General features: G+C 41.0%; 1 protein-coding gene across 1 annotated transcript in view; it reads right to left on the reverse strand.

Annotated features, from left to right (window-relative positions):
* LOC119538676 (IQCJ-SCHIP1 readthrough transcript protein) overlaps nucleotides 1-25,447 on the reverse strand; it is an 802,368-nt gene that overhangs the window by 212,077 nt on the left and 564,844 nt on the right.

A 25,447-nucleotide genomic window follows, 5' to 3' on the forward strand; every position in this document is an offset into this window, starting at 1 on the left:
TCAAAAGATCCCACCCACAATAAGTCTGCACCCACAAGACTGGATCAAAAGAACATGGCTTTTGTGGGGGACAAAATTGATTCAAACCAGCACAAAGAGTAAGACACCTAACTGTTTTGAACAGATGAGCATTTGGATTACTTAAGAAAAGACTTGATCATAGAAAATTACAGACAGCAGCATCTTCTACTACAATTTTGTCTTGAAAAAAAAAATGGGTGTGTGGTATTAAATTCTACTGTTTGCTGTGGCAAAGCCTCCAAAGCTGCCACATACAACTATGCAGGTTATGCACAACTCCAGGGGCGGCCAATCATGTTTCAATCTATGGAGTTGTGGAGGGCACCCAGCTCTGGCCAAAGGGTTTATTTGGGCCCACACCACCCTGCTTTTCATCAACTATTGACTGGGACTGTATCAGATTGAAAGGAAGGTGGCTGTGAAGTAGGGAGGTATCCCATGGCTCCTGTTTCTCTCCCCAGGCACAGCTACTCCTCCCTGCTCTGGATTTAAGTCCCAGGAAATGTGGATTTGAGGAGAGTTCCCCTCTTCTCCCTCTGCACAGTAGCATGGAGCTGGGAGGCAGGAGGAGGAGGAGAGTGAGCCCAGGGAGACGCTAAACTAAGCAGGCAATCAATCATCTCAGAAACTCCCCCGAGTTTCTTCTGGCTTTATTTTGGGCATTAATTGGAAATGTCTGCCTCTCTGCAGAGTCTGTTTTCTCACCAGCAAGGAAAGAAGTTTCCCGCTGAGCCAGGGGATGCTGAGATGGGATGGGATAATTTCCCACACCATTGGTATCCCCCACTGCTTTTCCCCCCAGGGCCGAGGGTGCTTATATTTGTTGCCCACCATTTGCAAGGAAAGCCTTTTGGATCTTGGGCTCCCCTCTCTGCAGACCACTAGGTGGGAAGTGGAGGGGATTTTATAAAGTATGTCAAACATATGGCCTTTAAAATTTTCTTTTAAAGTTTGGTCAGTGCAAAATCAGAACAGAGGCACTTTCTGAGAGTGCACTGGGGAACGTGGAGTTGTGCTATGGGAGGAAAGGGACTGCCTTGGTCTTGCAGCACTGGCCTCAACAATCTTGCTTGGACCAAACTCAATTGCACAAAAGAAATTTTTTGTTACTGGAAATGATACAAAGGTTAAAAGACTCCACTAAAGAAAAATTATTTTAAAATTGGCCGCAGTTTAGAGCAGCAGTGCATCTGGGTCCTAATCCTGGTTCCAGTCCATGACCTTGGGCAATTTATGTAATATTTCCAAATCTCAGTCTTTTCATCTGTAAAATAGTAAAACAGGGATAATAATAGTAATACCTGCATCGTGGGATGGTGATGGGGATTTAGTGAGATAATGCGTGTAAAACACAGACACAAAGTACACAAGTGTGCAGGGGGAGAGAGATCTGCCATCCTACTCAATGAACTCAAGAGGAATATGAGATTGGAGATGTGATCAGTTGATCAGTGGAACTTGTGTCCTTTGTGCCTCTTTTATCTCAGCCATTTAAGGGATTTTCAAGGGTAGTTTTGACTCTATTTGATTTCCACCTTATATACAGTCTTCAGAACCTAAATACCCTTCCCTAAGATATGACTCCAACTTAAGTGCTCAATAAATGTTAGTTATCATTACTAAAGATTCCCCAATTAACAAATGTCCAAGGGTTTGTTATAAGTGAAGATGATATTTGAACTTTAAGAAATAGCTGCCTATTAGACCAAAGGGAGTGTATTAGTCAGGATTCTTAGAGAAACAGAACTGACAGGAGATTTTATCTATAATTTATATATATATAATATTAAGAAATTTATTATAGGAATTGGCTCTTGTGAGCATGGGGATTGGCAAGTCCTAATTCTGTGGGGCAGGCTACAAGTTAGAAACTCGTTGAAGGTGACAATGAATTTTCCAGAAGATGCTGGCTGGCTATATCAGAGATAGAAATTCTTTTTTCTGTCTGCTGAAATCCTCAGTTCTTGCTTTAAGTCCTTCAACTATTTGGATAAGACTTCTCTCATTGCCAAAGGCAATCAGTCTCCTTTGTTGATTGTAGATGTAATCAGCCATAGATGCAGTCAACTGACTGATTTAAATACATGAAATACCTTCATGGTAACAGGCTGGTGCTTGCTTGACCAAATAACTGGATTCCATGACCTAGGCAAGTTGACACATGAAATTAACCATCACAGGGAAGTATGGCTACTTCATTTCTTTTTCATAAAGCAAAGTATGAACTTTTATTGAGTTTTGTGGTTATTATTTTGTGCCTCTACTCCCTCTAATTGTTTTGTAAATGCAATTAAAAAAACAAAATCTACAGAACCCAGGTACCTGTGTGGCCGTCGGAGATCAGAGGAGAATCCATGGGCAGAAAAGACAGAGGCCATGGCTGAACTATTTCTAAAAGTGAGCAGATGTTATATCTGCCTGTCTTATGTTGAGAAACCCAAAGTCTTAAAATGTGGATACATGTGCTGTTTCTGATGCATCCATTTGCTGCTGAAAAACCCATATGAGGGTACTGTCATGTGCCCCAAATGCTCTGAGATCTCTCGGGAGAATAAGATCAAGTCCAATTGGAACCTTGGAAGGCTGGTTTCCAAGGTCAAGGATCTGGAGCCCCAAATGAGAGGGATTCTCCAGATGAACCGAAGGATGCTGAAGTTCCAAGTGGACATGACCATGGATGTTGACACAGCCAATGAATTGCTAATCATTTCTGATGACCTGAGGAGCGAACAAAGTGGGCTCATCAAGCAGAAATGGCAAAAGCATGCTGAGAGCTTCAGCCACACCTTGTGTGTCCTGGGCTCCTCTCGCTTCACCTCTCGCCGCCACTACTGGGAGGTGGACGTGGGGGCAAGCAAGGAGTGGACTCTGGGCATCTGCAAGGAAACTGTTAACTGTGAAGAGAGGGTCCGACTGTCTTCAGAACTAGGGTTCTGGACTGTGAGTCTAAGAAATGAAAGCTGCTTCTCTGCCAGCACTGTTCCTGGGACTGCCCTCTGGCTGAAACCCAAACCTCCCCGAGTAGGGACTTTCCTGGATATGGACGTGGGAAGCATTTCCTTTTACAAAGTGAGTAATGAATCCCATATATTCACATTTACCAAAATTTATGCTTCTGAGCCACTATGTCCATTCTTTGCTCCTTCAAAATCAAAATCAGAAAAATGTACTCAAGGCTCCTTATATATCTGTCCTGTGAAAAATTTAGGCACTGCAATTCCTCCAGAATAACCTGGAGAAGGCAAACAATTGTTTTCAAAATATGAATCTATGTGGAAATAAAATGTTCTTAAGAGTAAAAAAAAAAAAAAAATCTAATTACTCTAGACTCACTTATTTGCCAGTTTAGTTGATGGTTTAGTCTGGGTTAATTAGACGTTTACCTCATGTTATCTAGGCACAAAAGACTTCTGGAATCAGGAGTCATAGAAACATGTTTTGCAAAGGCATGGCCAACTTGGTACTGGCCATAAGAGAATGGATGGTGTTAACTACAAATCAACCATCACCAGGCATGAACTAGAAAAGAATTATTCGAGAGTTTCCTCAGGGTAAAATTTTCCCTATGATTAGTATGTTACACATTACAAAACTTCAGTCTAAACCAGTGATACTCAAAAGAGGCCCCACATTAGAATTCAGAAAATATCAATGCAGAGCCTGACCCAGATTTAATTGGCTTGGGATAGAACGTAGACGTCGGTAGGTCAAGTTTCCCAGGTGACTCTAAAGTGCAGTCAGTTTGAGAACTGCAAGCTGAACCCTTCATTCAGCATGGTCTACACTCCCAGTTCTCAAAGTGAGCATTAGGATCTCCTGGAGGGCTTGTTAAAGCACAGATTGGTGGGCCTGACCGCCAGAAATTTTGATTCAGTTAATTAGAGGTGGGGCTGAAATTTTGCTTTTCTAACAAGTTCCCAGATGATTCTGGTACTGCTGGTTCCAGCCCAAACTCTGAGGACCACTAGTACACGCAATTGCTAATGATCCAGATTTATGTTCATTCTTGCCTCTCACCTCATTTTACACTCTGTCCCACCCATCTAGGATGTCTTATGTTCCTTTAATAAATATGCTCTGCTTTTTCTACCCTATAGATTTCAAAGTACACCTTTCCTTTTGCCTGCAAAGGTATCACAAACCACATTTCATTGAGAAGACTCCATAATTCAATTTTCACTAATTGACATTGGGTTTCCTCCAGTAAGCATAAATTAGGGAAAGTGTACTGAATTTGGTAACGGTAACATATACACTTTTACAGCATGTGGTTTTTCAATTACATAAGGTTTTATTTCTTACAATGAAGGGAATACAAAATAGACCATGGCTGTACTTAAAAAAAAACAAAAACACTTGGGATGTTTTACTACATTTTACAATAGGTCATTATAAACCTTTTATAAAACCCATAATTTGTAAGGAATAAATAAGAAAATAGAACTACTGTATTATTAATAACTGAATCACAGATGTGACATTGAGTGGGTATATATCAGTATAAGTAAATATAAAATAGATTCTAGGTCTCTCCAGCTTCTGCTTCCACCACCCGGAAATTCATTTCTCTTGCAGTGACTTTGCCTCTGGGGAAAGGGTACTGTGCAGAGTGGGAAAGAGAAATATCCTTTCCTCTTGCAATTCCTGCCCAAGTTTTCATGGTCATTTTGCCTTATGGCCCTTCTTGGCTCTCATTGCTTTCATTAAATCCCCTCAAAAAGACCAAATAAAAACACAAAAACAAATAAACCTCAAATGATGGAATATGAGATACTGCCCTATTCAAACTTTGTTTTCTTGCACGTAGTTAGTGATTTTAAAGTAAGGGAAATTTTTATAAGGCCTGTCAATATTCAAGTCTAATGCAATTATTTTCACACCTTATATCCCACTTAGCTTATGAAAATGAGTAATATAGATATGTTTTTGTGAGCTAGGAACTGCTGGAAAAATATGATTAAAGCATTCTCTTTATATCCATCTTTCTATTTATCATTTATCTGTCTAATCTATCTATTTCTATCATCTTTCTCTCAATCTAGATGATCTATCAATCATCTCTATCATCTATCATATATTTATTCCTCCTGTTGCAATGAACTGATTTTAACTTTCCTGTCCTAGGGTTTGTCCATCTAGAGAGAAATAATCTGAAGTGGACAATTAGTATTTGACTTTGTCCACTCAGTGAAAATAGCTCCTGCATATAGCATTTATTAATGTACCCGCCATTGTTCTAATGATGTGCGTATGTGGATATTACACACAAATGTATTACCTTATTTTATCTTCACGAAACACAGTGAGGTAGGTACTAGAATAATCCTCATTTTACATATGGGGAAATTGAGGCACAGAGAAGTTACACACCTAGATAATAAGTGGAAGACATGAACATAGATAGTTGATCTTTAGAGTTTATGTGCTAATCTGTCATCCTAAACTGCTTCTTTGGTTATCTTAGTCTGTTTAACCAAATGGTCAATAGAAAATAGTAGAAGAACCTAGACAGAGTTTTCACTTTTCATTGAGTTGTGTTTCTTTCATCTAGATCTAGCACTAGCAGGTCTCCTTTCCACATTTAGCTAAACAACTTCGGAGCAGTGCTGTGGGGCATGTGTGACTTAGGTAGAGAAGTCATAGTAGCACTCAGGTAAGACCTCCCTGGGTCCACTTGGAAGGTAGGATCTGGGAGTGGGATTTCTTTGCCGTCCTTATGTTCTTGGTCTGGTATTTAAGTTTAAGACCCTACCAGATCTCCAAGAGTTCCTCCAGGCTGGGGACTTGTGCAGCTCAGGGCCTAATCCATAGAGACAGCCCCTTTGGGGATGAATTTAAAAGTACTGCATTGAGGTCATTCACTTAAACTTAACTCAACCAAATCAGAGGTAGGATTTTAAGAAGTCTTTGAAGAAGGGGACAGAGGGAAAAGCTAGAATCCTCTTTGTGGTGAGTAAATGGATGTGCCTTTTGGTAGGGCAGGTGGGGAGAGGTTTGAAGTGAAGTTCCGAGGTGAGCTCTGACAGCGAACACAGGACAGATGGCTGTGTGTGTCCCCGTCCCCGTGTGTGGGCTCTGCTTCCCGTAGTCGAGGACAATACCTCCCATGTCCGGATCTGTCTCCAGTATCCATTGTCTGACTCCTGAACAGTCCTCAGGGTCCAGTTTAGTATTCCTTCCAAAAGTACGATCTGACTACACTCATCCATCTCCTATTTCCTGAATTCCACTGAGGGTCCCTCACCATTGGTTCTAGCTGGACTACACTGGACTCACGAGAGGGATTCTCTACAAATCCAGATTCTCCATTCCCACCCCTGGATATTCTGATTCTGTAAGTCCGGGATGGGCCCCAGACTTTGAATTTTTAAAAACTTCCCCAAGAGAGTGTTATTATCTTTTTAGACAGAGGTGTGCTGGTAAAATGATTTTCCCACAAAATGTTAAAAAGCCCCAATTTTTCATCATATAAATACTCCCACCATAACTGTTTCAGGTTACAAATAGTTTAACAACTGGCTCACAAACTTCCTGAATATTTAACAATCTGCTGTTGTGAGCTCGTGCAAGTTGGCTGTAGTACACCAATGTTAGGCAGTTTAGAAGTCTATCAAAATTTAAAAAATCACATATCTTTCAACCCAGAAATTCTAAGGTTTTATCCTACAGATATATTTGCATATATAGGCAAAGGTAAATTTCAAAGGTATTTGTGATAGCAAAAGACTGGAAAGAATCCAAATGTACAGCAATAGGGGATAGATTAAATATTTTATGGAAAATTCACTCAATGAAATACCATGTAGCCTTTAAAAGAGTAATGTAGATCCAAGAGTGCTGCCATAGAATAAAAAACTATCCACAAGATACAGTAAGTGAAAAAAGTAGAACATTGTGTAGTGAATGCTGCCATTTGTGATTAAAGACAAGGCAAGACCCACACAATTTTCAGGCATGTAAAAGCAATGATTAACGTTGTTGGCTTAGAGCATGGAAGACTAGCAATTTTGATTGCATACCCCCTTGAATGTTTTGACTCTTTTAAAATGTATGCATACATTACATTCTTTTTCCTCAATGAAAAGCAAATAAAGCATGTTTCATTTTAAAAAACTAGAAGAAGACAAGAAAAGTCACTTAGGTGATCCTGATGTGTGGCCAGGTTGAGGGCAATGTGGCTCCTTTGTCATGGTGTTTGCAGTGGTTTGCGTGAGTTAGGTGGCCTTTATATCGAGATTCCGAGGACCCTAAGGATGAAGGCCATTACCTCATTGAGTGCTGTGACTTTGGGAAATGAATTAACCTCCCTTGGCATCACTTTCCTCACAGTAAAAGGAAGGGCTTTTCTAGGATTCAAGGATCACTAACTCAAAGCCTTCAGGGAGCAGGTGGTGAGTGGGTGCCCTGGCAAGCTGCTCCTTTCTTACTCCCTAAGAGAAGCACTCAAAGTCAAAGTCAACTTACAAAACACTGTGTTGGCTAAAAGAAGACCCATTTTGCTTGTGGGCCACCCTAGGTTACATGATCTTCAATACCTTTTTAGGCCAACAATATTTCTCATGTGTATTAGCATGTTGCAAGCTATTAGTGATTAAAATATACACCTGTAATGTACAAGATGTAATATACACAATGGTGCTTAGATAATAATAATAATAACAATAATAATAATAATAATAATAGACTTGAAATTGGAAACTCTGAGCTCAAGTGCTATTGTTCTTCCTACTGAGGAGATCTGTGACATGGCTCAACCTTCTCATCACTCATAAATCCTACGTTTTGCTTTTGTAAAATGGAGATCACAGTGTTTTCTTCATAGGATTTTTGCAAAGGTCAGATAATACAACTATGTAAAACTTCCAGGCATGACGCTTGGTAGGTGCTAAAATAAAAAAAATTCTGTAAATAATATTTGATTATAGGCATGGTCTGTTTTTTTTTTTACAAAGGTATACAGTGTTTAACAAGATTGTTCATTCCTATAATTTATACATTGCTGTGCATGAGCTAAAAAAATGGTCATTTATGTCAGTTCTTCATATACGGATAGATACTTCCATGGAAAATGACTCTAAGCCACAGAGAAATGATGATAAGAAGTCATACAGAGTAAATAAGGAAATAAAATTGGAAATTCAGCTTGCGTGTAATGTAATCCTTCTAGAAAGGTGTTGCATTCTGATTTTGAAAGTCTGTAATCTCAAATGACTTTTTTTTTAAATTCAGTTTTATTGAGATATATTCACATACCATACAATCATCCACGGTGTGCGATCAACTGTTCACAGTACCATCATATAATTGTGCATTCATCACCCCAATCTATTTTTGAACATTTTCCTTATACCAGAAAGAATCAGAATCAGAATAAAAAATAAAAATAAAAGAGAACACCCAAATCACCCCCCCATCCCACCCTATTTTTCAGTTAGTTTTTGTCCCCATTTTTCTACTCATCCATCCACACACTGAATAAAGGGAGTGCGATCCACAAGGTTTTCACAATCACACTGTCACCCCTTGTAAGCTACACTGTTATACAATCGTCTTCAAGAGTCAAGGCTACTGGGTTGGAGTTTGGTAGTTTCAGGTATTTATTTCTAGCTATTCCAATATATTAAAATCTAAAAAGTGTTATCTATATAGTGCGTAAGAATGTCCACCAGAGTGACCTCTCGACTCCATTTGAAATCTCTCAGCTACTGAAGCTTTATTTGGTTTCATTTCTCATCTCCCTTTTGGTCAAGAAGATGTTCTCAATCCCACGATGGTGGGTCCAGATTCATCCCGGGGAGTCATATCCTGTGTTGCCAGGGAGATTTACACCCCTGGGAATCAGGTCACACGTAGGGGGGAGGGCAGTGATTTCACCCGCCAAGGTGGCTTACTGAGAGAAAGAGGGCCACAATTGAGCAACAAAGAGGCGCTCGGGGAGACTCTTAGGCACAATTATAAGCAGGTTTAGCCTCCCCTTTGCAGTAACAAGCTTCTTAGGGGCAAGCCCCAAGACAGAGGGCTCAGCATGTCAAACCGTCATCCCCAATGTTTGTGAGAACATCAGCAACAATCCAAGTGAAGTGAGCAAGTCCAACACCTCCACATCCTCCCCCAGCTCCTCAGGGGGCCCCCGAATATATATTTTTATTCTCTGCCCAAATTACTTTGGGATGTTTCGCTATTTCACTCTAACCTATACAGACCTACCATATCTCACTTCCTATTTAAAGTGCCATGTAATTGTGGTGTTTGAACAAACTGAATGTAGAAGTTATATTGTTTAGAAAATATAGATCCTACACCAAATAAACATTTCTTCCCTTGGTCTCACATGGAAGTTGAAGTTTTAACACACAGTCAGTTTCAACCTTTACCCTTTGGCCCGATTTGCCCTAGTCTTAACCAGATCTGCTTCATTCGTATCCTCAGAAGACTTTTTAATAAATAATAGTTGCTACCCTCTCTGCATACCCAAAGCCCCTTATTCCTGCCCTGCCATAGCTCAACATAGAGTAACCAGATTTTGGATTTCTTTGTTTCGCTCGCATATTGGTTTGGGAGCTCAGTCAGGTGAGTGATTTTTTTTTTTTTAAATTTCATATACACCATGCCTCACACAGTGTCTGACACTAGTATGCACTCACAATATGAATGGATGGATGGGTGAATGGATGGATGGATGGACGGATGGATGGATGAGTTTATCCACAGCATACTTTCCCTTTCCCCAGCTGTAGACTGCTGCCTGACCCTGTGGGCTGATTTCTCTACTTTTCTCTTTGTTCTAATCCCTTTGGGTCAACTTCTAACAGACAACCTGCAGGAGATAATTTATGGATTGACTCAAGTACCTATTGATTTATCTTCTCGTACTGAATCTCTGAAAGAGAACTTTACATTCACAGTCTTCCTGAGGTTTAGGCTTGCCCTAATCACTTAAATCTTCATTCTTCATTAATTTAAGCCTTGAGCACACTTATAGCAGTTTCCTTTTAAAACATTTTTCTGCCCTGTTGAAATAAATTCATCATACACACACACACACACACACACACACACACACACAAAATGTGTATGTGCACATTATATGTATATGTGTATATATAATATACATTAGGAATATATGGATCTAATAGGAAATTCAATCTTATACATATTAAACCATGACAATCTATGCACAGTTAAAATAGACTCTCCTTTGGTACACTATGGCTATGTTTTCAAAAGTAGCTAAAGGAAAAAAGACAGTGGAGAAAAAGGCACAAAAGCAAAAAGGTGGCTGTGTTGGCTTTTGTTCGTGACCCACTCACAGTCATCCTCTGTACTCAGAGCTTCCTTTCAGGCCACTTCATATCCAATTCCCATCGTTGTTTGCATGGTGGAGATAAGGAGAGAGTGCACTAAACCAATTGCCCCCTGTGCTGTTTCCTGCTTTCCTTTCTTCTCGGAGACCATTCCTTTAGGATTTGGAGATTTGAGTTCAAAAATAGACTTTAATTCACTGGGCATCAAACATTCAGTCTTAACTCTCCCCAGCAGCTGCTGAAGTCAGAGAGAACTAAATGTGGTGTCAAAAGATTTCAATATAATCCCCTCAAAATGACTAGATGGTGCCCTATGTTGCTTGAACTTGCTTTAACCCTCCAAATGCAAGGAGATCACTGGACAACACAATATTTGAACCTATCTTTCCAAACCCCCACCTCCCCCTATTTTTCATGCTTCAACCTTTTGCAAGAAGGAAAAAATTGGTGTCTTATTTGAATTATTCATGCCACTTTCTGTTCTGCCAATTCCAGCACACATTTGAAATCATTAATATGTCATGACTTTCCCTCATCTAGCTTTCTCAGTTTTTTTAAGACCATGAAGTACCTCAGAAAGGCATTATGATTCATTAACAAGAATATTATTTTTGTATTTTTAGTTCAATATTTTCAGTCTTCTTTGCACAATTTTAGAAGTACTGAATGTTCAATGAGGTAGGCACCGAAAATTGTACACCTTCAGGGGTTGTTGGAACAATCCTAGGAGGCTCATGATGCCACTCTGAAATGAAGTCACAGTTTGATGATGCCTGGAGCCATGCCATGCAGGGGGAATAGTCCATTCACTTACTTCAGTCTCACAAGCATCAAAAAAAGATGCTCCATGTAGATATGCTGAGGGCCTAGTCCCATCCCAATGACCCTTTCATTCATTCACCAGAAATGTCCCTTCTCTGAGAAGCCTCCTGGTGCCTACTCTTTGCCAGGCATTGTGAAGGGCACACAACAAAGAGTAGGGCAGGTATGGTCTCTGTCTTCATGGAGCTTTTAACTATGGCCAACTGGATCACCACAGCATACTGGGTCCTGAAACCAAGCCCAAGATCATGAGCTAGCAGGACAAGCCCATTAAGAAAGAAAACAAGCAGGTGGCCCAGAATTTCTCTATAGCTTTTCAAAGATGCTATGGATGGATGTGGGTCTGATCAAGCAAAATTTAAGTTGGATCCAGCCAATGTCTATGGAGTCCCAGGTCCCAGATAGCTTTCACAAAATAAAATCTCATTTAATCCTCACAACAGCAAGTGAATCTACTTACATCCATTAAATTAGAGAGGTATATACCTAGAGGTATGAATTGTTGGGCCACCAGGTGTATACATGTAGGTATATTTTGTAAAAAGAGCCAGCAGGACTTGCTGCAGTTGAGGATGCCTCCAATGTTTTTGACACACACAACTAAAATGGAATTGTCATCTAGTGAGATGAGGAAGACATAGGAAGAACAGGTTTGTGGGGGAAAGATTCGAAATTCAGTTTTGGGCTTATTTGATATGCCTGGTAGACATCTAAGTGGAGGTGTTGAGAAGCACTTGGATATATGAATCTGGGGTTCAGGTGAGACATCTGGGCTAAAGATATATAAGTTTGGAAGTTTTTAGCATGTGGATGGGTTTAAAACCATGAGGCTGGATTAGATCCCCAAGGGAGAGAGCATGGACAGATAAGAACAGAGGCTCAAGGACTGAGCCTTGGGATAGTCCAACTTATAAAGATTGGAGGGATGAGAAGGAGCCAGCAGGGACGTTAGGAGTGGGATATCCTGGAATCATCTGAAGACAGGACATCATTCCTTTACACTTTATCAGGTATACTCAAACTTTAATATGCATAAGAATGTCAGAGATGTATACCTAAAACTGAGTGCACTGTACTTCATTTGTAATTTAAGAGATTTTCAGGAGTTATTTTTAATATCTGCTATTTTTGACATTTCTCACTGACTTGAGAATCGAACTCCTGCTCCTCAGCCTCAGATTTGGAAGTGACTCCACAACATTGTCATCTGTGCATCATAGAATGGAGACTGGTGGAAAAGGCAAATATCATATTTTTCTATGAATTACAAAGAACATCAGTGTTAGGAACTGCAGGGTTTCCTGAAGGGAATTTGCACACTTCCCATGATGATGTCAGGGCTCTTGTTCACGTCTTTTCCACATTTACAGGCAACTTGCTGCCCTTTTCAGGAAACTGCCTCAGGGAGGAAGTGTGCTGGCACTACTTTTGGAACATTTGCCAGACCTTACTGGCATCAGTTCACAAGACACTGGTTCTTCTAGAACAAAGCTGGAAGCAAAACAGCCTTTCATGGAACCCTGGAAGCTTCATAGCCAAATTCAGGGTGAAGAGCTTCATGCGGACAGTGGTGCCCTGGTTCCAGCATCCTATGCTCCAGCTTCTGTCTCAGGAAAAAAAACCCATTGCCATAGCAACTGCATCCACATGATGCACCTCCAAGTGCCCCTCAAGTGCTTTCAGTTGCTTCTCCCCATTGATGGGCACTTATTAATTTAAAACCAGATCCATCAATTAGCTTGTCTTCAGGAGGCTAATACCTCTTTTAATCCCCCCTGTTGTACTTATGACTGGAAGACTCAGAGCCTTCAGCTCTGTCTCCTGAAGAATTAAATGACGTTCAGGCAGCAGGAAACTTGGGCCAATAAAATGAAAATCTAAACCGGTTGTCTTTTATTATCACTTAAATTATTCTCTCCACTTGACATGGATTTATTGGTCAGTTTAGACACTGTGACAGCTTTGGCTGTAGTCCCATGAAGCATGACTAACAGCCTTAACTACAAGCCTGTAAACGGAGAGTGATGTACATGTACGTTATCACCAACTAATAATATCTGTGGGCTAATTATATAAAGGCTAAAGTAAATGAACACGACGGCAACTGCTATGCACAGGTCCAGAGGGAGCCGTGGAAGTGCTGCAGCGGCTGACCTGGGCTTTCAGGAGGAGCTGGGTAATGGCGGAGGTCGCCGCAGTGAGCCCCTGGCCGGTCATTAGTGCCGTGTCTGTGCCTGAAGATGGCCCCTTGCATCTCTTTCTTGGTGATTCCTTCTCTCTACGAAATTTAGTTTAGTCAAAATAATTGATATAATCTTTCCGCCCCTTTTAATATGTGCAGGCTTATAACAGCAGGTGTGGTGGTATGGGGGATATTATCATGTTTCTAGTCATTGGTTTGGTGCATACATCCGAGCCCAGCCGTGTGCCCGGGGAAGGACCCCTCCCCACCCACACACTGTGAGCACGACAGAGAAGGGCCTGCGACCCAAAGGCCCCCAGAGGTCACTTGAAAGAAGCAGGTGAAAAAGGGGAAACACATGGCCACAACAGAATGGGCTGTGGTGTAAGGGAGACAGCTCTGCAGACAGAAGACTTGGCTTGGGTCCTGTCCCTGTCACTTCCTCGCTGTGTGACTGGGAAGTTTACAAACTTCTTTCAGTCTTGACTTCCTCATCTGTAAAATGGAGGCTATGCCTTGTAAATGAGACTTGAATAGTGGTCACGCCGCAGCTAACATTTACGGAGCGCTTAACGTGCAGGTGTTTTCTGAGTGCTTTTCTTGTATGATTTCATTTTGTTCTCATGGAAACTGTATGAAGTGGGTACTGTATAATCCATTTTCCATATGGGGAAACTGAGGCACAGAGTGGTTGAGTAACTTGCCCAAGTCATACATGAAAGATCTTTGTATTTACAAAATGTTATGCCATTGGACAGGATATTTATGGTTGCTAGCATCGTTAATAAATTAGCCAGTTGTTACCTCACAGGTGCAGGGGCCTAGGCAGGGCAGGCTGGGCCAAGTGGGGCCCTCACTTCTTTAGGAGATCTCTGGTGTACAGAAGGAGACTGGGGGCAGCGGAAAGAACATAGTCTTAGGAGTCAGAAACAAAAGGGGTCTAATGCCTGCTCTGTACTACCTAACTAGCTGCGAGGTCTCAGGAATGTTAACCTTTATTAGACCCAGTTTCCCCATCTGTAAAATAGAGACAATGCTTCATACCTCAAAGGGCATGTTTAAAGATTGAATGAGAACATGCATGCAAAGTACCCAGAGCAGTTGGCAGATAGTAGGTGCCCATTTAATGTAAAATTCCACCCTCTCCTCCTTTGCTTAACATAAAGAGCTTGTCACACCAGACTTGCCCTCAGGTCTTTTGAGCCTATGCTGCACAATGAAACGTCTGATCTTTCCCTGAACAGCCAATAGACAATCTACAGTGCATTGCCTTGGGTCTCCTGTTTCCTTCGTTAGAATTACTCTTCTTTCACCTTCCTATCTGGAAAACTCTTCTTCATCCTTCAAGACCCAATTCACCACCACCCTCCCCCAGCTATTATAGCACTCACCCTACTGCCTGCAGTTTCTCTCTTTTTAGCTGTGATCCCCCACCCCCCATCTTAGTTCCATTCCTATCTCCGGCTTCTGACAGAGCTCCTGACACCAAGGAAGTATTTGAAAGAGCTCATGAAATAGTGGCAACTCCACAGCCAACATTGATGGAGCACTTAATATGCAGGTGTTTCCATGTGCAGGTGTCAGCCTACTTGATTGTGCTGAGAACTCAAGCAACACACATAATGCCTGGCCCCTCATTAGTTCTTAATAAGTGGTAACTATTGTTATTCCTAGTATTACCATTGCCATGTGCTTCAGATCCTCTACCCCAATACGTCTTTCTACCTGTTTTCTGATATCTGGAAATGGTTTTCAGACTTTCATTCCACAAAAGAGATGCAAATGATATAACACAGAAATTAATTCACATGAAAGTCTAATCATCTAGATGGTAATAATATTAATAGGTTTTATTAAGCACTTAAATATGTTAGATGCTTCATCTCTGCTTTTCATAAGATCTATGAAGTAGATATTGTCCCCACCTTGTAGATGGGGAAGTTGAGGCTCAGGCTTCTTTCTCAAGGTCACATAGTAAATAAAGTTAGTACTCAAACCAAGAACTCACTCTCTCAACTGTAATACTGCACTGCCCTGAGAAGGGATTTTAAGTGAGTGATGGCACAGCCTTCCTGTTTCATGAAAGGGGGCAGTTGGTGGGTAGCAGGCACTGGGATGAGACAAAGGGCCTGGGGGGAGGCTGAGCCCAATGCTTCTGGTCACCATGTCTCACCCTCAACTGGTTATGACAAGTCGATGTGTCAGTTTGAAGACTGCCTTTGTAAGATTTAAGAGGAATTTTGTTACTTAAAGTCATAGACCATGTTGTAAAGTAGCTTTATTTTTCAAGGAGAGAGTAATTGCTCATGCCCAACTCCACGCAGAAACTTGTTTCCTCCTTTTACCTCCACAGAGTTTGTAGTACAATCAGCATCCTCCTTTCCCTGCTTCCATTTGCCACCTTCCCACAGACCCATATCTCGGATTCCTGGCACAAAGACACAAACAGGCCTGTCCTCTCAGAGAGTAAGTAGATTAATAGATGTGGTGGGGAGAGGGGTTCACTGTAAAACATTAGAATTGAGAGACCTTGGAGATAATTTAGGCCAAACGCTTCATTTTACAGATGAAGAAACAGAGGTCCAAGGAGACCAGCAAGTTAAGTGAGTCTGCCAAGTCAAGTGGTACATGAAACTTGAGTGCTGAATCTGAGAGAAAGAAGGAAGGGGAGCAAAGAGAGAGGGTGAGGGGAGCTGCCATGAGTTCTGGAGAGCAAATGGTGGTTCATTTTTTATTAACATTAAAATTCCCTAACTCAGAAAGTACTTTGGGAGCTGGAGTGGGGAGTTGCTCTGACAACTTTAAGTGATTTGCATGTGAATATCTTCCTAATTATTTACTGGTTAGTAATTAAAAGAAAATTCTGTAATTTGAGAAAGAAAAAGCAGCAAATAGTGATGACACCAAGTATCGAAAACAATTTCCCAAGACAATACATCTAAATATAGTATATTTTAGACTTGTTTAGCAAAATCTGAGATGAAACTCTTAAATTGATCATTTTTATATTCGAGGTAAGAATTAATTATCATTAGAAACTAACCCTGAAGAGTTCATTTTAAAGATCGCCTCATCCTTGCTCTTGTCCCTACTTCTATGATGTCTCTTCCCTTTCGTGGCGACCACACTTTTGCCTTTAGACCTCAGCTCAGATGTCATTTCATTTGAAAGGGCTCCCTGACAGTGCTCATCACACACCCCTCCCTCGTGCACTGCCCCCAGCCCCTTTCCTTCATGACACTTATCCTAGGCTGTAATTGGCTTGTTTATGTATCTGCTTCCTTGTTTCTCCCCCTTTAGAATGCCAGCTCCACTGGGTTAGGGACCAACCCTGTCTTATCACCTGGCAGAGTAGGTGCCCAGTGAAAACACAGAGCAGGGTTGGGTTTACTCTTTGGCTTAGGTCTATCAAAACCAGGAAATTAGTAGTGATGGCAGTGGTTTGCTTCCCTTTTAAGTTTACCTACATCTTAATGGGAGCCATCACTACATAGAATGTATTAAAGATCACCAATAACTGCCTTAGCAAAAAACAGTAAGGGCAAATATAATTTTTCCTCTGATAAGGCCCAATAAGTATCTCTAGGAAGTGCTAACAGATCCTAATGAAGATGGTGGCCTGAATAATGAGCAAACTGCTTTTGGAAAGTGCCAGATACACAAATAAGTAGCAAAAAGCCCATTTTCCCTAGATTCTTAAAGCTAAATTGTAACATGAGAAATTTTCTATTCTTAATGGTAGTATTTCATATGGTTTAACAATAAAATGCTTTAGGCTTTAAACTTTATGGTAGAATAAAAATTCTAAAATAAGAGTTTGTTTACTAAAAAGTAAAAGAAAAACAGTAAGAAAAAGTGTGTCTGATGTTTTCATAATAATAAAATTTGCCTTTTCACTTGTGACTGCTCTTGACAGAGATGCTAATGGAAATTGCTAAATCTTTAGTGCATTGATAGAAACAAAATTGCGTTTTAATGTGGTTGAGGCAAAAACCAAACAACTGTATTGTTAGTGATAATGGTAGCTACACTGCTTAGGATGTTACACTCTTACAGATGGGAGGAGAAGAAGTGATGACCATGTTCTATGTTATAAAAGGCTTTAGGGAGTTTGTCTGTACTGTTCACCTACGGGCGACTGAAAGTGGTGCCGGCATTTCTACATTTACCTGATATACTTTACTAAAAAGTTCTTCCTATTGCTTCCTTTAAAAAGTTCCAGTCATCTCAATTGTAAAAGTAGCACATATTTGTTGTAGCAGTTCAAATGAAACAGAAGTATCAAGAGTAAAAGTCATAGCCATTGCTTTCTCTACCAGTTCTACCCCTTGCATAGAGTTGATGTCAGATATTTAGATTGTAAATTCCATATTTTCTCTTTTAATTATATAAACCCAAACATGAAATACAATGATAAAAAGTAACAGCAAATAACACTTAGTGCTTATGATATATCAGGAATTGTTTTAAGGATTTTACATATATTATGCTATACATATAATGCTGGGAGATAGGTACAACTATTAACCCCATTTCATAGATTAGGCAGCCAAGGCACAGAAAGGTTAGGTAATTTACCAAAGGTCACACAGTGCATGGCAAACATAGCATTCAAAACACAAGTAGACTTAATCACTAAGCTATTCTGTCTCTACACTTAGCTTTTCTGATTGATTTACATAAATGAGATTGTCTCATTTGTTTCTTTTAACTTTTTCTCTTACCTAACAAAATATCACTGAACATCTTTCTAGTGCCATGAAGATAGATCAAAAATATTCTTGTGGATGGCTGCATCGATTTCTATCATGTGGATGTATCGTCCTTTATTCGACCATTCCCCTGTGATGAACACACAGGTTTTTTTAAGGTTTTTGCTATTACAAACAGTGATGCAATAAACAGCCTTGTGCATAAATGTACTGGCACTTTTATTTTTCTCTGGATTGGGTTTTTGGGGTCAAAGAATATGCACATTTTAAATCTTAATAAATACTGCCAGTCTAATTCCCCTAAAGGTTATGGAAATTTACAGCTACACCAAGAGTCAGTCAGGGTAGCAGTTTCCTACACCCACTCTAGTCTGGAAGCTATCAGGATTTTAAATTTTTCCAATCTAATTGTTAAAAACTTTTTATCTCATTACCTTATACTTTGAATAAAAGCAATTTTGTGAATCTGTAACTTTTATAGCACATTTGTTATTTTATAGTTATGATATCATGTCCTATTCCTGTGAAACCCTTTATGAGTCAGCCAGAAAACAATTAAATAAACTCAAGTAAAATTATTAAATGGTGGAGTTTTGAATAGCAATTTGGAACTTTCCTCTTTTTCATGGTTTCAGATGCAGGGTTTTTGCTTTTCCCTGGTAATGAATTCATCCTCTTCCATCTCTACCATGCTCTACAGAGGTCCAAGAGGGGCAGACCACGATCTATCCTGGAGAGTCTACACCAGGTGATCTCTCAAAGTCCCTTCCAGGTCAATGATACTTTGAGAAGATGAATTTAAAAAAAAAGAATCAAGCTACAAACTCCAGCATGCTTACTTACGATTTTATAAGCCTTGTACGTGGTTCTATAAAAAATTGTAGCCATGCTATTTAAAAAAAAGTAGAGTGTCCCATGCCTTGGGAAGATTGGATCTCTGGAAATAAGGGCAGCACCAGACTACCTGGAAGTTTTATATTCAAGGTTGTTTTGGAGGGCACAGGAAGCTTTGACTCCTCTAGTTTGGTTCTACTCTTTTTACTCCCTAAGGACACTTTAAATACAAATACTTTCATCAGAAATATAGCAACATTAATGGATTTCATTGAGGAAGCAATTCCTATAATGTATTTCATGAAGCCAAAATAAATCCCTTTATCAAATTTCCATATGATGTAGTTAAATTATATCTATTTCATTCAATTTTTATTTTGCTGAAATTATGTGTATTGGGTTCAATTCTTTTCCATTTAAATTTTACAATAAAGATGTGATTCATCAATTAGTATTCTGTTTATATAAATTTTTACTGATTGTATCTTCTGTCATCTTTTTTGATGGCTGTTACCTGTATGAAGTTCATTTTCGAATCTTCTTTTGCAGACTTATATTTAGTGATGAGAATGTGAAGGTGTGGGGTTTTGGGGTCATTTTTATTCAATATTAATTTTACAATGTAGATTTTGGCATTGTCAGTTTTGTGTTGATTTTCAACCGTGAACAGGCATTGTTTATTATTAATTGAAAAAAGGCTTATGGTTTGCATTTATCTCCTAATTAATGCATGGTGAAACTGTGGGCACTTTTGTGATTTGTGATTAAGGGAGATAGAGAGCAAGAGAGAAATGGAAACCAAGAGAGGCAGTCCTAAAGAGAGACACGCCAATCCTGAAGATTCATTGCTGAGCTCTTAGACCAAAACATCTGCAGGATTGAAGTGATGGAGAAAAATGCCCCTCAGGGTAAAGGCCGAGTCAAATCCTCTGGTTTCATTGCCTTTGAAATAAATTCAGATAGCTAAATCTCTAGCTTCTCTCCCTGGAATCCTTCCACTGGGGCTCTGTATAGGACAGCCAAGTCCTGTACTGTCTGTCTCCATCTCCAAGAAGGCAGGAAGGTGGAGGTGGGGTATGTTAGTTGGGATTATTTTAGGTCTGAGTGACAGAAAATCCAAAGTCACAGTAGCTCAAACAAGATAGAAGTCCTTCCCCCACCCCCAAGAAATTCAGAGGGAGGTAGTGAGAAGAGTGTTCTTTGAAACCCTGTGCTCAGGAACTATGCTAGAACCAAGGCTGCCAGGAAGGAGAGGGAGAGGAGGAAGAAATATCTTGACCCCTCTCTCCTTACTCTCTGATATACTTACCGGTGCATATTATTTGCCAAATCTTCCTGGAAGCCAGAGAGCAAGGCAGCCTGGCTGAAGCTGTCCATTCCAGGACAAAGAGAAGGGTCAGTGGAAACTATCCAGCATAAGGGAAGAAGACATAAACAGACTTAACAATAAACAGAGACAATGTTCAACGAGTACCGTACAAAAAGCACCAGTTTCTCTAACAATGCTATTAGCTCTTAGTTTCCCAGGGCTGCTGTAATCAAGAATTACACACTGGTGGCTTCAAACCCAGAAAACTATTGTCTCAGAGTTCTGAGGCTGGAGTTCCAAAACCAAGCTGTTGGCAGGGCTAGGCTCCTCTGAAGCCTGTAGGGGAGAATGTTTCCCTGCCACTTCCTCACTTCTGGTATTGCCAGTGTTGCTTGGCTTGCAGCGGCAGAACTCCAGGGTCTGCCTCCATCTTCACATGGTCATCTGCTCCCCAGTGTGCCTCTGTCTGCATCTCTTCTCTTCTTCTAAGGACACTGGTCACACTGTATTAAGGGCCCACGCTTACACCTGCCATTACCCTATTTCCCAATAAGGTTATGTTCTGAGGTACTGGGGATTAGGACTTCAACATATCTTCTCATTTTTTATTTTTAAAGCAGTTTTATTGAGATATATTTACACACCATACAATCCAACCAAAGTGTCAATCAGTGGTTCTCAGTATAATTACAGAGTTGTGCATTCATCACCACAATCAATTTGAGAGCATTTTCATTACCCCAAAAAGAAAAATCCCATACTCCTCATAGCCCCCTATTATAAACACTTAACACTGGTGTGGTACCTTTGTTACAAATGATGAAAGAATATTAAAATATTACTGTTAACTATAGTCCATGGTTTGCATTAAAGTGTGTTTTTTTCCCGTTTAACTCCCTCTCATTAACACCTTGCAATAGTGATGTACATTTGTTCTAGTTCTACACATCTTTTTAGGGGGCATAATTCAACCTGTAACAGCTCCCACTGGCTGAACAGTTGTCTGTGCCAAAACACGTCACAGGCAGTGTCTCACTCAGCCCTTATGACCACCTTGTCAGGCAGGCATTACTGCCCTTATTTAAAAAAATTAGGCACTGAGAGATATAAAGGAACTTGCTGAAGTTTACGCAGCAAGTGCCCGAGGCATCCACCTGGCCCCATCATGCTCCCAACCACGATGTATTTCCTGCCTTGCAGGTCAGGCAGGAGGGCGTGTCTTCAGTGCAGCAGAATGTGCATGGCTGCCTCACTCTAACGTCCGGTCAAAGGCAAGATCAGCAACTCTTTCCTGCTGCTTTTTAGAGGAGGGAAGTTGGGGGTGGGGAGTGGAGTGGTGTGTGCCTGGGATCATGGGATAATTCCAGCTTTCCACCTTCCACTTCTGTGCCTCTCAGGAAGCCCTGGCAGCTTCCTTCCTCAGCGCCGGCTTGGCAGACACTTTCTGAGAAAACCAGAGCCATGGACAGGTCCATGGCATTTGTCCAGTGAGATCTAATAGAAGAAGTTGTTACCTCTTACCTGCTTCGTGAGCTTAAATCTGGCCAGAGATTTCTGGATAAATCAGTTTCCCCAGGACCCCATAGGAAAGAAAGCCTATTTGTTTGGGGGGTGGGGTGGGTGTGTGGCTTCTTGAGAAAGAAAATGCATTTAAAAATTTAAAATATTTCCTGTTTCCCAAAGAAACCAACTTGGAAGGAATACTGATTTAGTTCTAGTGGTTTTCCACTTTTGTTTCTGTCAGCAACTATACACACTGAGCTTCTAGACAGGACAAAGGGAAATGAATGGTGCTGAACAATGGTATTATCTCGGACCATTCCACTGGGTAAAAGTAGTAAAAAGCATCAGAACATTAGCTATAATAGCATTCCAGGGCAGAGTGCAATGACTATGAAGGCACACAATTAGCAAAGTCATTTGTTATGACAAACACTACCGGCCAGCACTTAAGACAAGGATGGAGATGTTTCTCCACATGAAGTTTACTGTTATAGTTGGAAATCCTTGTAAGTACATTGTGCCCCTCTAACCCAAAAGATCCTAAGAAGGATCTACAGTCCCCTTTCCACACAGCCCTGTTTCTCTCCTTCAATTCAATGCCAAGGTTCCTGAAAGACCATTGGACCCTTTGGTCTCTACCTCATTTCCCATTCAACCCTCAATTGTTTGGCAGATTGGCCCTGTCCTCCTCCACCCTCCCCATGTTTCTCTGTTGAGCTCATTTCCCTTGTGGCTTTGGTTGACCTTGGAAGCATTTGACATTGTTTACCACTTCCCTATTGCATTTCTCTTTCCTCTTGGTTTTCTCTGACAGTATCTTCTTTATTTTCCTTCCATCTTTTTGCCTTTTCACTAGCTTCCACTCTTTTCTCTATGTTTGCCTCTTAAGTGCTGCTTTGTTTTCTGATTCTTTCCTTGGATGTTGTCTCTCCTCCCTCAACACTTGATAACCTTATCATTTCCTAGTCTCCTGGTCTTAACACCCACAGACTGACAGCTTCCAATCTCTAGGCCAGAGCCCTCTCCTCTGTTCCAGACCCATACTGACACCCAACTTCCTTACTGGATGTAGTGACAATCCTGGTGCTCTCTTCTTGGATCCCTTTATGGCATTTCCATCTGTCACTTCCCTTCTCCCCCGTCCCCCTTCTTCCACTCCTTCTTCCCATCCTGCAAGCCCTTCTGGGAGTTTATGCCCCCCTGGCCTGTTCTTCCCCCTCACCCCCACCCCAGCTGCCCATTGTCAACTCTTAACCAGTCACTGATGCACAGTATGAGAGCCCAGCTCCCATGTGTTGAGTGCTATGTTGGTTGGGTCTTCCAGGAAGCAGATGGCCAAGATGGAGTTAACAATGCAGGTAATTTATTGAGGGTAAAGCCTGTGAAAGATAAAGGGGAGAAGGAACAGGCACAGGCAGGGGAAGCTTTTAGACCATGATGCAGTTCTGGCCCTTGTGAAAGGAGAGGGAGCAGGAAGGAGGATTGGGTAGAAGGAGCCTAAGGTTGCAGTGCAGCTCTGAGCAAGTCTCAGCCAGTCCAGCAGCATGGTCCAGTGCAAAGACTGCCTGTAGAGGAATCTCCAAAATGGTGGAGGCTGCATATCACAACTGTGCTCAGTCATTAGCTAGAGGCTGCCAAGAGGCATGTAATCTCAGCCGGAAAGCACCAGCAGCTACTCACTAACTGTACTCCTTGTGGAAGACTCTCTCATCTCTCTCTCTTTTTTTTTTTTGCTAATTGATTTTTTTAAACAGTTTTATTCACACACCATACAATCCATCCTAAGTGTACAGTATAATCACATAGTTATGCATTCACCACAACAGTCAGTATGAGAACATTCTCATTTCTTCTGAAACAAAAAAATCCCATAGCCTTTTGCTCTAGTTTGCTAATGCTGCCAGAATGCAAAACACCAGAGATGGATTGGCTTTTATAAAAGGGGGTTTATTTGGTTACACAGTTACAGTCTTAAGGCCATAAAGTGTCCAAGGTAATACATCAACAATCAGGTACCTTCACTGGAGGATGGCCAATGGTGTCCGGAAAACCTCTGTTAGCTGGGAAGGCATGTGGCTGGCATCTGCTCCAAAGTTCTGGTTTCAAAATGGCTTTCTCCCAGAACGTTCCTCTCTAGGTTGCAGTTCCTCAAAAATGTCACTCTTAGTTGCACTTGGGATATTTGTCCTCTCTCAGCTTTTCTGGAGCAAGAGTCTGCTTTCAATGGCTGTCTTCAAACTGTCTCTCATCTGCAGCTCCTGTGCTTTCTTCAAAGTGTCCCTCTTGGCTACAGCAGCTTGCTCCTTCTGTCTGATCTTATATAGTCCTCCAGTAATTTAATTCAGACCCACCCTGAATGGGTGGGCCAACACCTCCATGGAAATTATCCAATCAGAGTCGTCACCCACAGCTGGGTTGGGCGCATCTCCATGGAAACACTCAAAGAATTACAATCTAATTAACATGATAAGTCTGCCCACACAAGATTAGATCAAAGACAGTGGCGTTTGGGGGACATAATACATTCAAACTGGCACACTACCCTATTAATAACACCTTATAATAGTGATGTATGCTTTTTCTGGTTCACATAAGAACTTTCCTATATTTGTACAATTAACCACTGTCATCGTCCACTCTAGGTTTTGCTAAGTTACACAGTCCCGGTTTTTATCCTCTAGCTTTCCATCTGGTGACATACACGACATTACCTACCCTTCCTCTTTCAACCATATTCACACTCAGCTTTGTTCATTACATTTACAGTATTATGCTACCATCGCACAGTATTGTGCTATCCATTTCTGGACTTTTACAATTGACCTTATTACACATTCTATCCTCCTTAAGCATCAGTTGCCCAATCTCTACCCTCTTTCTATCTCCTGATAACATATGCTCTTAAATTTAACCCCCAGCATTTGCTCATTATAGTCAGTTGATAGTAGTGAGACCACAGAGTATTTGTCCTTTTGTTTCTGGCTTATTTTGCTCAACATAATGCCTTTATGGTTCCTCCACATCATTGCATGCATCACGACTAGAAGATGCTCTCCTAAAGGAGTTCTGAGCTGCTCACTTCTGTGGTTGCCAGAGGTGGGGAGCTGTGAGGTGCAACTTAGCCATCAGAATTCCCTGTGGATCAGGCTGAAGCCTGTGCGGTGTGAGCTTTTGCCTGAGATCCCACCATTGGTAGGTTGAATCACGTGCCTCAATGAAAGACATGTTCTTAATCTTAATCTGAGTTCCTGTGAGTGTGAACTCATGTGTAAATAGGTCCTTCTGAAAACATTATTTTTAGTTAAATTATGGCAGACTGAATCAAGGTGGGTCTTAATTCTTCTTACTGGAGGGCTTGGAGGCTTTATAAAGAGAAGACATTGGAAGCCAAAAGTGAGAGGAAACAGGAAGACACTCCAAGCCAGCAGAAACTCAAAGAGCAGACACAAGGAAAGAAAGCCCACTATGTGATGGGAGGCAGAGATATAAGCCAAAGGAACCCCAAGGATTGTGGGAAGCCAGCACTGAAATGCTATAGATTTTGGGGAGAAAGCATAGCCATGCTGACACCTTGATTTTGGAGTGCTAGACACCAAAACTGTGAGCTAACAGATGCTTTTAGTTTAAGCCAACTCATATGGTCTTAGCAGCCTGGCAAATTAAGACGTCATCCTTATTCGACTTCCTCCACTTCCCTGTCCTCCTGCCCCCATGCTTTTCCTAATCATTTGCACATGAATTCTGCTCTGAGAAAACCCAA

The sequence above is a fragment of the Choloepus didactylus genome, chromosome 1 (genome assembly GCF_015220235.1).
Source record: "Choloepus didactylus isolate mChoDid1 chromosome 1, mChoDid1.pri, whole genome shotgun sequence".
Classification (NCBI taxonomy): domain Eukaryota; kingdom Metazoa; phylum Chordata; class Mammalia; order Pilosa; family Megalonychidae; genus Choloepus; species Choloepus didactylus.